A 14,062-nucleotide genomic window follows, 5' to 3' on the forward strand; every position below is an offset into this window, starting at 1 on the left:
CCTATTCAAAAAATGCAGGATTTGTGTCCATCTAGTGCTCTTCTCCAGTGGGAATTATATCCTTGATTAAATGCTTCTGAAGCTTCTAGGAAGGGCTTGGGAAAATTTTGGGAAATGGTTAAGGATTGACTGTAGGAAATCAAACAACAATGTATTTTTACTTTCAGAAGAGAAATTTGAAAACACCCTATGTAATGCACCCTGCAGGCATGGTAATAAAAAACACGATATGGAATCTACAAAAAAAGACTGTACCTGTGCCACAAGAGTGCTAAAGTGGAAAACATGATGCACCCATGAGAAAGTGATGGAGAACAGAGAGTAAGACTGTTTTAAACAAGAACCAAAAGATCCACTAGGTCTCCTTCTTGACGGTATCATCTGGGAGCTTATCTGCAAAGGAACATGAAGCTCCATGTAGCTGGCTTCAGCGCAGGAGGATATGAGAACCTCAAACTAGAAGGATTTCAGCACTTCAGTGTGCATGTGTCCATAAAACACACTCTCAAACTCAACTGCAATGAACTAATCTAAATATGCTAGTAGAGAATCACCTCCAAGTATGAGCTATGGTAAGGAAAATGACGAAGGATAAAAAATAATCTATAATGTATACGTATATAAATGTGTTTACAATAAATTAATGTATATGTATATAAATGTGTTCACAATAAATTAATGTATACGTATATAAATGTGTTTACAATAAATACTAACAGGGAACATAGATAAAGAGAGGTGAAAAAGAAAAGGACTGTACGGGGCCATACAGTTATAATAAAGGGGCACTGAGAAGCCCAGGAGTGGGTGGGCAGGTCGCTGGACTTCAGGGGTGAGCTGGCTGTTATCCGGAGCACTTTGATTCTCTTCCTGTGATTTCTCATCCCCTTATAGGCTGATGTGGACTTGTACTCATGGGGAGGCAGGGCCGGAAGGCAGATCACTCAAGAGTGCCCAGCTGCTTCCAGAGCCTACATTTATCCCCAACATTGCCAATCCCCCAGGTTCTTGGCCCCTGCTGGCTCAGAAAGTGATTGTCCCTGGCAGGAAGTGGCCTGTTTTTCATGACCCTGAGTTTGTTGCTGATCTGCTAGCATGGAGGCTCCAATGGGCAGGACAGACTGAAGTTGGAAGACACAGTGGCATCTACAAGTCTGCCTAGAGCGGTGTCTCAGGTCTCTCCCAGTGCCTGCCAAGTCCTGGTGCCCTAGCAGTGACCAGGCACAAGGGTCTGTGACTGGCCAGGGCACCATAATTACAGGTCGCCTGCAGCTCCCAGCCAGGCCTTCCCTCCACACACACTGGGCCTTCACCAAAGTCCTGCCTGGCCCTCTCCTCTCATTCTCCCTAAACTGCTCCACGGACAGGACCCAGGACAGAAATTGCTCCTCGAAGCCAGCATCCTCCTCAGCGCCACCTGGAACAGCTGGTCAGAGCAGTGGCTCACTTGCAAGGTGGGAGCCTGTGCGTCACACCAGTGCATGCACCCCAGCCAGCAGCAGTGGAGCCACAAGGGTGGTGCTGTGGGCTGGTGTTTCACGTCCGTGCTCCTTCAGTGAGTGTTACCACCGAGGAGAGACCATTCTGCCGTCAGAGACTGTGATGTCGTCTTCGTTATCTCCAGATGTGATCTGCATTCACTAAGTGAGCTTTGCCATCTCCCTTCTTCATGTACACACTGCCTATGGGAATGGCTCTAGAGTGCTAGTGTTATTTTCCTGTAGAGGATCAGAGGGAGAGTCCAGAGTGATTATCCACCTCTTTTAACCTGAATATTTAGGAAGACATTTTGGGTTGGGTACTTAGCTCAGTTGGGTCTTATATCAGCTGTAGGGGTGTCTGGCCTGGAGAGCAGTGTATGGCTAATGGATTGGGGGATGCTACATGCGCTGGACCTGGCCTTTAGGTCTTGTGGGGCAGGGGACAAACAGAAACACTTACAAAGGTGGGTGACATAATTAAGGACTTTGTGTTATAGTCAAGCTTTATGTAAATGAAGGTGAGACATCCCTTTTTAAATAAAGGAAAGGCTCATGCAGAAGTTTTTCAAGCTGTCATGAGATATGAGATGGCAAATCACCTTAAATTTAGAGAGATTAAGGCCTGGGACAGGACAGCAACACCTTCAAGGGACAATTTGCTATACTGGAATTTGAAAATAAGTTGTTTAAATAAGTTGTGCTTTCCAGTTTAACCAGCTCTCTGGAGACCTTAGGAGAGCTGATAGAGTTATCTGGTTGTTTTTTAAGAGTTCCTACCAAAAAGGAAATGAAGTGTTCAGATGTTTTTGTGGTGCTGAGGATTAAACCCAGGATTGAACCCAGGATCACTCTATCATTGAGTCACATGCCTGGTTATTTTTGTTATTTTTTAAAAATTTGGGTCAGGGTCCTGCTACATTGTCCACGCTGGCCTCCAGCTTGCACTCCTCCTGCATCAGCCTCCTGAGTGACTTGGGTTACAGGTGTGGGCCACTGTGCCCAGGATAGAAAGGTGGCACATGGTGGCAAAGCTGTTGATACTACCTGGTATGTCCTCCATGGGGACGTCATACTCTTTGAGATAAAGGCAAGCTGAGGTGAGGCTGTTGAAATAGACACTGAGCAAAACATTAGCCACATCTGTCAGAAAACATGTTCCAATTTGTTTGATTGTAGATTTGTTTGATTGTGATTTGTTTGATTGTAGTGATGTTGTGTACTGGGACCTAACAACTGAGACACAGCACTACAGTCATCTGATCTGCCATGAGATGCCACTTATTCTTCCCATCTATGAACAGATGAAACTGGGACATCACACAGAGGGTGCGATACCCCCTCCAGGCCAAATTTGGGACACTGAAGGCTTGCTTCGACTTACATGGAAGACATAGCATCTATTTTAGCTGAGAGTCTGTGAGTTCCCCTTTATCTAGCCAACTTGTAACTGTAGAACGTGATTGATGTCAGGGTGTTGCCATTGTGTGAGAACACCATGCCTCCTGACTGCCTCAGGCAGTGGGTGCAGGGTCTCTGTCAAATTATGATGCAGTCATAGCTAAAGGGAAGTTCACATAACAATAGGACTTTGGTATTTTTTTTTTTTTTTTTTGATACTGGGGATTGAACCCAGGACCTTGAGCTTGACAGGCAAGCAATCTATGAACTGAGCTATATCCCTAGCCCCTGGCACTTTTTTCTTGTGCTTTATCCTTAGTAACTTTTTTCTTGTGGTGCTGGGGATTGGACTCACGGCACTCAGCACTGAGGTTCATCCCAGCTCTTTCTATGCTGAGCTGGGGTCTCAGTTGCCAAGGCTGGCCTAAAAGTGGTGCTCCTCCTCTTCCACCTCCCGAGTCACAGGGGTCACATCTGCATGCACTGCATGCAACTATTGAGCCATGTTTTTAACACTAGGGTTTACATGGGACCCAGGCCTGCATGTTATTAGAGCAACGTTTTGCTTCTGTGGTGCTTTGTAAATAGGTGCACTTTAACAGATGGTAAAATTGGTTTAGAAGCTATTCGATGCTGCCACAAAATCTAATTAGTGTCCTTTATGATGTATGTCTTTATAATTTAATTTTATATATAATTAAAAAGTAAATCTTGAACTTCCGATTGGATAAATTTATGGACCTTTTAAAATGTTTGTGTGTGTGTGCATGTATATTTAAAATTTTTCTTCTTCTTTGTATATCTGGGTTTTCATGGAGGGAATCCATTGTTTGTTTTTGTTTTGTTTTGGCATTATGATCACCTGAAGCCAGTTTTTAGTCTCTGTTCTTTCTGATAATTCATGGTGTGGACCATCTATGTGGCAACAGGAAATGGAAGTGTGGGGTGTGTGAGTTTGCTACAGTTATCACAATGAAGCACCACAAGCAGGGTGGTGCACACCACAGACGTTTGTTTCCTATGTTTCTGGAAGTTAGAAGCCAAGGTCAGAGTGTCAGCAGGTTTGGTTTCTCCTGCGGCCCCTTCCTGGCCTCTGCCAGCAGCATCTTGCAGTGTCCTCCATGGACTTCTTTCTGTCCAGGTGCACCCCAGCGTCTCTCCTTGCGACACCCATCAGCTTGGGTCAGACCCTGACCTCATGATCTCATGTGACTCCACTTACCTTCTTGAAGACAGTATCTCCAGATTTCTGCACACTGGTGGTAAGGGCTTCAAGAGAGAAATTTCGGGGAGATGCAGTTAAGTACATAAAAGGAGAATGGGTTGTGGTGTTTGCTATTCAGGTAGAGAAGAACTTGGTTCTTGAAATGAAGGTAAGGTTCTCAGATCTGTCTACTGTGTGCAGATGTGTGCACAAGCAAACACGCATGCGTATGCAGAGTCTAGAATGGGGACGTCAGGAGTGTGCAGGGCACAGGCACATCAGCCAATCGGCAGTCAGTAATCACAGGATGATGACAGGAACCTTACAAATCATGAGAGATGTTAAGAATGTTCATAAATTTTAAAATTGTGAGACGAAACATGCCATCGTATGATATTCTGTAAGATACGTGGTATTTATATTTTCCAAAAGGTTAGCAGAGATGAGAGACCAAAACAAAACTCAGCAACACTGACCAGTCAGCACGAGTTTTATTCTGTTGAAATTCTTGCAAATTTTATATGAATATTACTCAAGACTAGCACTCAGGACTCTGTGACATGTAGGAAAAATAGATTCCAAGAAAGCTGAGTGTGCCACCAGTGTATTGGCATTTTTATTTAATGCTTGTTTTTGTTTTCTCCGCATTATCTACTTAATTAGCTCCATAGCGGATCATGGCAGTTTTTTTCCAACCCCTTATCAGCCTTTTATAATATCGAGCAGTTCTTAAAATTTTTGTTGAGGTTTATTTTTCAACACTTGCACTGATTTACCCCTTTGATGAATATGTGGGTGACTATTACAGTATTTGATAAAAGATCAATTATAATGGTGCACATAATGCTAGCATCTTCAAAGACTAATGCACATATATAATAGTGTGACATTTGCAAGCATGAACTATACATTAAAACTATACATTTCCTAGAGGGACGCTGACTTTACCTTTTAAGTAGCTTCATGAACATATATACTAGTAAAATTGAAAGAAAATAAAAACAACTATTTGAAGTTCCTGGTGGGCTTGAAGCATAGCTCAGTGGTAGACTGACTGCATGCCTGAGGCCATTGGTTCCTTCCCAAGCACAACAGACAAACAAAGAAGTAATTATCTGGAAATGGTGTAAGATTCACAGCAAATGAAGAATATTCAATCAAGAAAATCTGCCATCATCCAGGAGGAGCTCTGAAGTTCAGTGGTGTTCACATCCAGGCCTGCTTCACCCCCCATTCACCAGCTCAGTGAGACGGACCTCACTCTACCCTGACGCCTCCAAGAGCACTGGGCTCCCTCTTCACCAGCTGTAGGCGCTGGGCTCGTTGCCCTGGTGACAAGATGTCGTCATTTTCTTCATGGCGCCTGGTTCCTGGTGCTGGGACTGTCTTGTGTGAGTGCGTACGAGGAGAAGGACCCAGAGCTCACTGTGCAGGGGGCTGTCACACATTGGCATGATGCTGCAGGGACACTCTGACCCTGTTACCACTGCATGTGACGCCAGAATGGGAAATTCTGTGGACACGGAATGGCTGCTTATGGTGGTGGTAGAGGGTCAGGAAGAGATAACAAAGGCACTGGGTTTCTTTCTGATCTGACAAATTGCTCCTGAATGGATGAGTGATGTTTGCAGGAATCCGAATGTGCTAATCAGTGATTTTAGGTACATGAGTTATTTCTCAATAGTGCTGTGCAACAAGGTCATGGCTGAAAACCACTGAGTTTGTCATGTGTTGCAGAGTTACTTCAAGTTCAGCATGTGCTTTTTTTGTTGCTTGGTCTCTAGTACAAATCTACACAGACTTTGACTTTCCTCCTGTGTGACACGTTCTATTTATATGGGGCACAGGCATAAACAGGGGGATGTTTGAAGCTTGTGAGCTGGATGAATAGTGACAGTTACCTGGGTGGGGACTTGAGAGGATTGTGAAGAAAGGCATGTGCTTTTAAAGAACACATTAACTGAATCAAAAAGTGAAAGCCAACTATGAGTCTTCAGTATCGATGGGTAGGGAAAGACCAACCTTGAGTCTTTCTGAAATCTGTCCTTTTTAGATTCATGTGACAGTAGAGTATACTTTGGAATGTCATACCTGCATGGAGTGTGACTTCCCCTTCTGTGGTTGTGCATGGCGTGGAGTCACACTGGCTGTGTGTCCACATGTGAGCACAGGAGAGCTATGTCTGACTGATTCCGCTGTCTTTCCTCTTCCCACCCTCCTTCCTTCCTTCATTGCCCTTTGCCTGATCCACTGAACTTCCATTCATCCACTTTCCCTTATTGTGTATTAGCATCAGCAAATTAGAGAGACATTTGGCCTTTGGTTTTTTGGGACTGGCTTATTTCACTTAGCACGATAGTCTCCAGTTCCATCCACTTGCTGGAAAATGCCAGAGTTTCATTCTTCTTTGTGGCTGAGTAATATTCCACTGTGTATATATACCACATTTTCTTTATCCTTTCATCTATTGAAGGACACCTAGGTTGGCCCCATAACTTTGCTATTGTGGATTGAGCTGCTATAAATGCTGATGTGGCCATGTCACTGTAGCATGCCGATTTAAAAACTTTTGAACATATGCTGAAGAGTGAGTTAGCTGGGCCAAATGGTGGTTCCATCCCAAAATTTCTGAGGGATCTCCATACTGCTTTCCAGGGTGGGTGCACCAATTTGCAATCTCACCAGCAATGTATGAGTGTATCTGTTTCCCTACATCCTCACCAACACCTATTATATTGCTTGTGTTATTAATAATAGTCATTCTAATTGAAGTGATATGGAATCTTTGGGCAGTTTTGATTTGCATTTCTCTAATTACTAGAGATGTTGAACATTTTTTCATATATTTGTTGGTCATTTCTGTGAAGGGTCTGCTCAGTTCCTTAGCCCATTTATTGATTATTTGTATTTTTGGTGTTTTTTGAGTTCTTTATAAATTCTGGAGATTAGTGCTCTGAGGTGCTTGTGGTAAACGATTTTCTCCCATTCTATAGGCTCTCTGCTTATGTCCTTGATTGTTTCCTTTGCTGTGAAGATTTTTAGTTTGATATGATCCCATTAATTGATTCTTGGTTTTACTTCTTGTGCTTTAGGTGTCTTTTTGAGGAAGTTGGTTTCTCAGTCAACATGATGGAAATTTGGGCCTACTTTTTCTTCTAGTAGATGCAGGGTCTCTGGTCTAAGGCCGAGGTCCTTGATCCACTTTGTGTTTTGTGCAGGGTGAAAAATAGAGGTTCAATTTCATTTTGCTACATATGGATTTCCAGTTTCCCCAGCACCATTTGTAGAAGAGGCTGTCGTTTCACCTTTGTCTAGTATGAGATGACTGCACTTATGTGGGCTTGTCTCTGTGCCTCTATTCTGTACCACTGGTCTTCATGTCTGTCTTCATGCCAATACCATGCTTTTTTTTTTTTTTTTAACTTCAGCTCTGGTATTGTGATGCCTCCTGCATTACTTTTCTTGCTTTGGATAGTGCTTTTGATAATATTAATTCTGCCCATCCAAGAGATGGGAGGTCTTTTCATATTCTAAGGTCATCTTCAAGTTCTTTCTTAAGACTTCTGTAGTTTTTGTTGTAGAGGTCTTTCACCTCTTTCTTTCTTTTTTTTTTTTTTTTTTTGTGGTACTGGGAATTGAATCCAGAATGTCGTGCTTAACAGGCAAGCACTCTACCAAATGAGCTGTGCTGCCAGCCCTCAAGTATTTTTTTGAGGCTATTGTGAAGAATGTAGTTTTCTTAATTTCTCTTTCAGCGGATTCATCATTGGTGCATAGGAATGCAGTTGATTTACTGCTGTTGATCTTATACCCTGCTACTTTGCTGAATTTGTTTATGATTTCTAGAAGTTTTCTAGTAGAGTTTTTTCTGTCTTCTAAATATAGAATTGTGTCATTGGCAAATAGGGATAGTTTGAGTTCTTCTTTTCCTATTTGTATCCCTTTAATTTATTTCTTCTGTCTTCTCTGTCTAAAGTACCAAGGATGATATTGAATAGAGGTGGTGAAAGAGAACGTTGTTGTCTTATTTCAGTTATTAGAGGAAATGCTTTCAATTATTTTCCATTTAGAATGATGTTGACCTTGGGTTTAGCATATGCAGCTTTTACAATGTTGTATTGCAATGTTGTATCCTATTATCCCTAGTTTTTCTAGTGTTTTGAGCATGAATGGATGCTCAATTTTGTCAAATGCTCTTTGTGCATCTATTGAGATAATTATGTGATTCTTGTCTTTAAGTCTATTGATGTGATGAATTGCATTTATTGATTTCCATATGTTGAAACAATCTTCCATCTTGGGATGAACTCCACTTGATCATGGTGCACTATCTTTTTAATATGTTTTTGTATGTGTTTTGCCAGTATTTATTGTGAATTTTTGCATTAATGTTCACCAGGGATATTAGTGTGAAGTTTTCTTTCCTTGATGTGCCTTTGTCTGGTTTTGGTATCAGGGTGATGCTAGTTTCATAGAATGAGTTTGGAAGGATTCTCTTCTTTCTATTTCATGAAATAATTTGAGGAGGATTGGTGTAAGTTCTTCTTTGAAAGTCTTGTAGAACTTGGCTGAGAAACTGTCTGAAACTGGGCTTTTCTTTCTTTGGTAGGCTTCTGAGTGCATCTTCAATTTCATTGCTTGAAACTGATCTTTTCAAATTTTTTGTGTCCTCCTGCTTCAGTTTGAGTAGTCATATGTCTCTAGAAATTTGTCAATGTTTTCAAGATTTTCTGTTTAATTGGAGTACAGATTTTCACAGTAGTTTGATTGTCTTCTGTATCTCAATAGAGTCCATCTTGATATCTCCTTTTTAATCACAATTGTAGTAATTTGAGTTTTCTCCCTCTTTTTCTTTGTTTGCTTGCCTAAGCGTTTATCAATTTTGTTTATTTTTTTTCAAAGAACTAACTTTTTGTTCTATTGATTTTTTTTGAAAATTTTTTGGTTTTAGTTTCATTAATTGTGGATCTGATGTTAATTGTTTCCTGTCTTCTGCTTTTGGTATTGGTTTGTTTTTCTTTTACTAGGTCTTTGAGATATAAAGTTAGATTATTTATTTGGTGATTTTTTTTATTCCTTTAATGAATGAGCTCAATGCAAAGAACTTTCCTCTTAGAACTTGCCTTCGTATTCTTCCAGAGATGTTGATATGTTGTATTGCTGTTCTCATTTACTTCTAAGTGTTTTTTAAAATTTTATCCCTGATTTCTTCTGCTATCCATTGGTAATTCAACAGTGTATTATTTAGTTTCCAGGTGTTAGAGTAGCTTCTATTTTTTTAAACATAGATTGTAATTTCATTACATTATGATTTGGTAGAATGTAGGGTAGTATTTATATATTTTTTGTTTTTGGTAACAGTTGCTTTGTGGCCTAAGATGTGGTCTGTTTTAGAGAAGAATCCATGTGCTGCTGAGAAGAAAGTGTATTCACTCATTGTTGGAGGAAATATTCTATATGTCTATTAAATCTAAATTATTTGTTATATTATTCTGTAATTTATTTGTTTAGTTTTTGTTTGGAGGATCTATCCAGTCATGACAGAGGTATGTTAAATTCACCCAATATTATCGTGGTGTGGTCTGTTTGATTCTTGAAATTGAGAAGGATTTGTTTGATTTACGTAGATACTCTATTTTTGGGGGCATAAATATTTACAATCGTTTTGTCTTGTTGATGAAGAATTCCTGTAAGCAGCATGAAATGTCCTTCTTTGTCCCTTCTGACTAACTTTGGCTTGAAGTCCACTTTATCTGATACGAGGATAGAAACCCCTGCTTGTTTATGCAGTCCATCTGAGTGCTATGTTTTTTCCTTTCTCCTTCAGTCTATGAGTGTCTTTGCCTATGAGGTGAATCTCTTGGAGACAGCATATTGTGGGGTCTTGTGTTTTAATCCAATCTTCCAGTCTGTGTCTTTTGATTGATGAGTTTAAAGCCATTAACATTCAATGTTATTATGGAGAAATGATTTTTATTCTGTCATTTTGACTTATTTCTGGTTTTTAATTTGATTAGTTTCCCTTTGACTATTCTCTAGTGTAGTTCCTTCATGTGCTGGTTTTCACTTTTATTTTTCATTTTTTTCTTCATGAAATATTTTATTATGTTTTGTAGTGCATACTTTCTAGTGAATTCTTTAAACTTTATTTATCATGGAAGTTTTTTGTTTTGTTGTCAATTCTGAAGATTAATTTTGCTGGATAAAGTATTCTTGGCTGGCATTTATTTTCTTTCAGAGCTTGCCATGTATTATTCCAAGACCTAGCTTTAAGGGTCTGGACTGTGATATCACCTGAGATCTGGATTAGTTTCCCTTTAAATGCAACCAGTCATTTTCCTCTGGCAGCCTTTCCCTTATTCTGTATGTTAGGCATTTTCATAATTATGTGCCTTGGTGTGGGTTTGTTGTAATTTTCTATATTGGGGTTCTGTAAGCTTACTATATTTGATTTTCCAGTTCATTCTTTAGTTTGGGAAAATTTCTGATATCATTTTATTGAAAAGATTGTGTGCTCTTTTGGTTTGTATCTCTTAGCCTTCATTTGTACTGATAAATCTTAAATTAGGAGTATTCAGATTGTCCCATAGTTCTTGGAAGATCTGTTCATGGTCTCTTAACATCTTTTTTCCATGAGCAACTTTGTTTTCAAGATTATATATTTTGTCTTCATTGCCTGAAACTCTCTTCTAAATGATCTAATCTGTTGGTGATGTTTTCAATTGAATTTTTAGTTTGTTTTATTGTTTCCTTCATTTTGAGGGTTTCTTGATTTTTTTCAGAATTTCTTTGTTGAAGCGATCTTTCACTTCCTGTATTTTCTCTCTGATGTCACTCCTTACATCATCCTTTAACTTGTAGATCAGTTTAACTCATTCTAAACTCCTTCTCTGACATTTCTTCCAATGTGATGTTGATGGGTTCTTTTATTGAGTTATCTTGGTTCATTTGGGGCCATTTGTTCCTAGTTTTTTCATGGTGTTTGTGTGTCTACCCATCTGACAGTATGGATCTGAGGCAGCAGTGGACTTACAGTGTCCCTGAAGATTTCCAATCCCTCACTGTTTAGGGGGAAACAAAGGATAACAACCACCAAGGCAAACAATATACAGCATTAAACCAAGTTCCTGCTATGATGTCTGCAGTGTTAATTGTCAGAATAAACAAATGATATGCTCAGTTATTGCCTACAATAAAAACAGCAAGCTTGCAAAAGGGTTTATAATTTCAAATGGTGGACAAAGAGAGAACAGAAGCGATGTAGGATGCGGTGATTATGAGGGAGAAGGAGAGAAGAAGAAGTAAAAAATTAAAGAGCAGAAGAGAACAATAGATATTGGCTGTTGGCAAAAGAAAAGAGAGAAAGATAATCAAGGGAAACACATAAGTGAGAGAAAAATATATAAAGTACAAATTTCAAATTTAAAACTAAAAAGAATATAAACAAAACTGAAAATACTAATCAAAAATACTAGTCCTGAAAATACTGATCCATGAAAAATAACCAGTTTCAAAGATGCTAGAAGTTAGAAAAACCCAAATATGAATATGTATAAATAGCCATGAATCATTAAGGTCAAAATTAAACAGAGAAAAGAAAAAACGAAAGATCTTGATGAGAAGTTAAAGAACTGTTTCCACTGGACTTCAAAAGATGCTCAGCAGTGTTCGGTGGGGTTGTGTGGAGCATGTTGCTTGTTCCACCCACAGGCCGTGGTTGCTGGAGTGAGCGGTGGTCCCATACACAGAACTCCTGGAGGTGAGGATTAGCTAAGTGGGCTCGAGGCTCTTCACTGAATGCCAGGTGGTCTGGAGAATTTAATTCAGGGTACCTCCAGGGTCAGGAGTTGCCATGGTGAGGACCTGCACTCCAGAGGGTGGGGACCAGCCTGGGAACAGCAGGTGGGCGTGTACACAGAAGTGGCCCCAAGGGCAGTGCTCGCATGTCACATCACTCAAGTGACCCTGGGGCTCAGGTGAGGACCTGCACTCCAGAGGGTGGGGACCAGCCTGGGAACAGCAGGTGGGTGTGTATTCAGAAGTGGCCCCAAGCGCAGTGCTTTCATATCACCTGCTGACTCCCACCGAGGTCACTCGCCTTGGCCAGACTCCAGACTTTCGAGAGATCAGAATGACCCAGCCAGGCCGCCTTGGCCAGTCTCCATCACCAGATACCCTGGAACTGGCACCAGGGGCTTGAGTGCCATCTGTCAGCAGCTGCCACTGAGCTCCTGATAGAGTGCTGTTCCTTTCGAAGAGCAGCCCACCATTTGGTAAAGTCAACTGTGTTTGATCCTTTGCACTCCAAAAGTTCCCCAGTGCATCCTCATAAGGGCAGATGTCTCAGAGGCAGATCTCTCTCTCTCCTCCCTGAGACACCTCAACTGGCAGAGGGTCTTGTCCAGGGCTCCATCTGCCTTCATGGAGCTCCATGTGGCTTTGCCTCTGACCATGGCAAGGCAGGCAAGAGACAGCCTCAAGGCACAGGTTCCCCTGGCCACATCAGGTGCTGCTCCACCTGGAGGTGGTTGGCTTTGTGGAGTGCCCAGCTGGCCTGCCGAAGACTTGAGAGATGCAGGCCCAGAAGCAGCCCTTGGAGAGGCTTGCTCCTCAGGGTGTAGCCTGTACCTTGGGAACAGATGAAGCTCATTGGCAGTGCATTGCCCTTGGAAGTCCACATGCGGCAAGCTCTAGCCCCAGCGTCGTGGTGGTGAGGTGGTAGGACTCAAAGAGGTGGGGTCTAGTGGAAGGTGACCAGGTCACGGGGGCACAACTCTCAGAAAGGATTAATGTGGTGTTCATGGGACCCCAGTTCTCATAAGAATGAGTTGCTGTAGAAACAGCAAGTCTGGTCCCCAAGACTCTCTGGCCTCCTGTTTCAATGTGTGATCTCTTTGTTGCATGTGCTGTGGCCATGATGCCACCAATGGGGGTGGCACCAAGTTGTGATGCAGCCAAGGGAGCCCTGGCAAGAGACCAAACAAATGGGGCTGCCCGTCATGGACTTTCAGCCTCTTTATCAAGTACCTAGCCTCAGTAAATTTGCTATAGCAACATAAAACAGACTAATGCAGCATCCAAGTGAAGACAGGCTGAACTACTTTACTCAGAACTTGTGATAGCAATGAAGTCAGCCACCCTCACCTGCACTGGACAGATTCATAGGGACAGGACAGTGAGGGTAGAGTTATGTGCTAGGAAGAAGGGGTCAACACTGGTGTGCTCAGTTTGGAGGTCATTGGCCTGCAGAAAATGGAGAGCTAACTAAAGGCAAGACAAGCTTTTTCTTGCTTTCAGTATATATCTGTCCTTCCCTGTTTGTTCTTTTTATGTACCAGGTGTTTTCCACAGTGTTTGAAAAGCTGTTTGATGAATAGGAATTTATTGCATTCTCAGAGTAATGTTGCGTTAGAAGTTTTTAGTGGGAATTACTGCTGAAGGGTCAGTCCAGAACAGAAGTCACTTGTGGAGAACAGCTTTCTCAGGTACTCAATCCAAATCCCTTTGCAACAAAAGGAGGGATGATTATGAGTTACATTGAGAAAGTCTGAGGAACTGTGGTGTGAATAATAATGATGAACAAGTCCCCAAGGCTGCCACGGGGCTCTGAGAGGAGACTGTGCAGCAGACTAATCCAGGGCAAGAGCAGCAGGCTCACTGCAGCCCCCCTGGAAGCAGCCCTCAGGCGGCTGCTTCTCAAAGACAGGGCCCTGGAGATCACTCCGTTTTGCAGTTACCATGAAACTCATTTGAAACTTTTAAATAACTGTATGCAATATGAGATAATGGGGTAGCAAGTTCTCCTCCCAGTGCTGATCCCTGTGGACGCAGAAAACAAGATAATGATCAGAGTGACTCTGCTTAATAATCACATAATGAGCTCTCTGGGGGGAACTGCAGAAGTTGAAAGTCTCTCTCCTGCCTGCTCCAGTCCCAGTCTTACCCACTGACGTCATCATCCAGAAAACCCCACAAAAAT

This window comes from Sciurus vulgaris (genome assembly GCF_902686455.1).
Source record: "Sciurus vulgaris genome assembly, chromosome: 18".
NCBI lineage: Eukaryota > Metazoa > Chordata > Mammalia > Rodentia > Sciuridae > Sciurus > Sciurus vulgaris.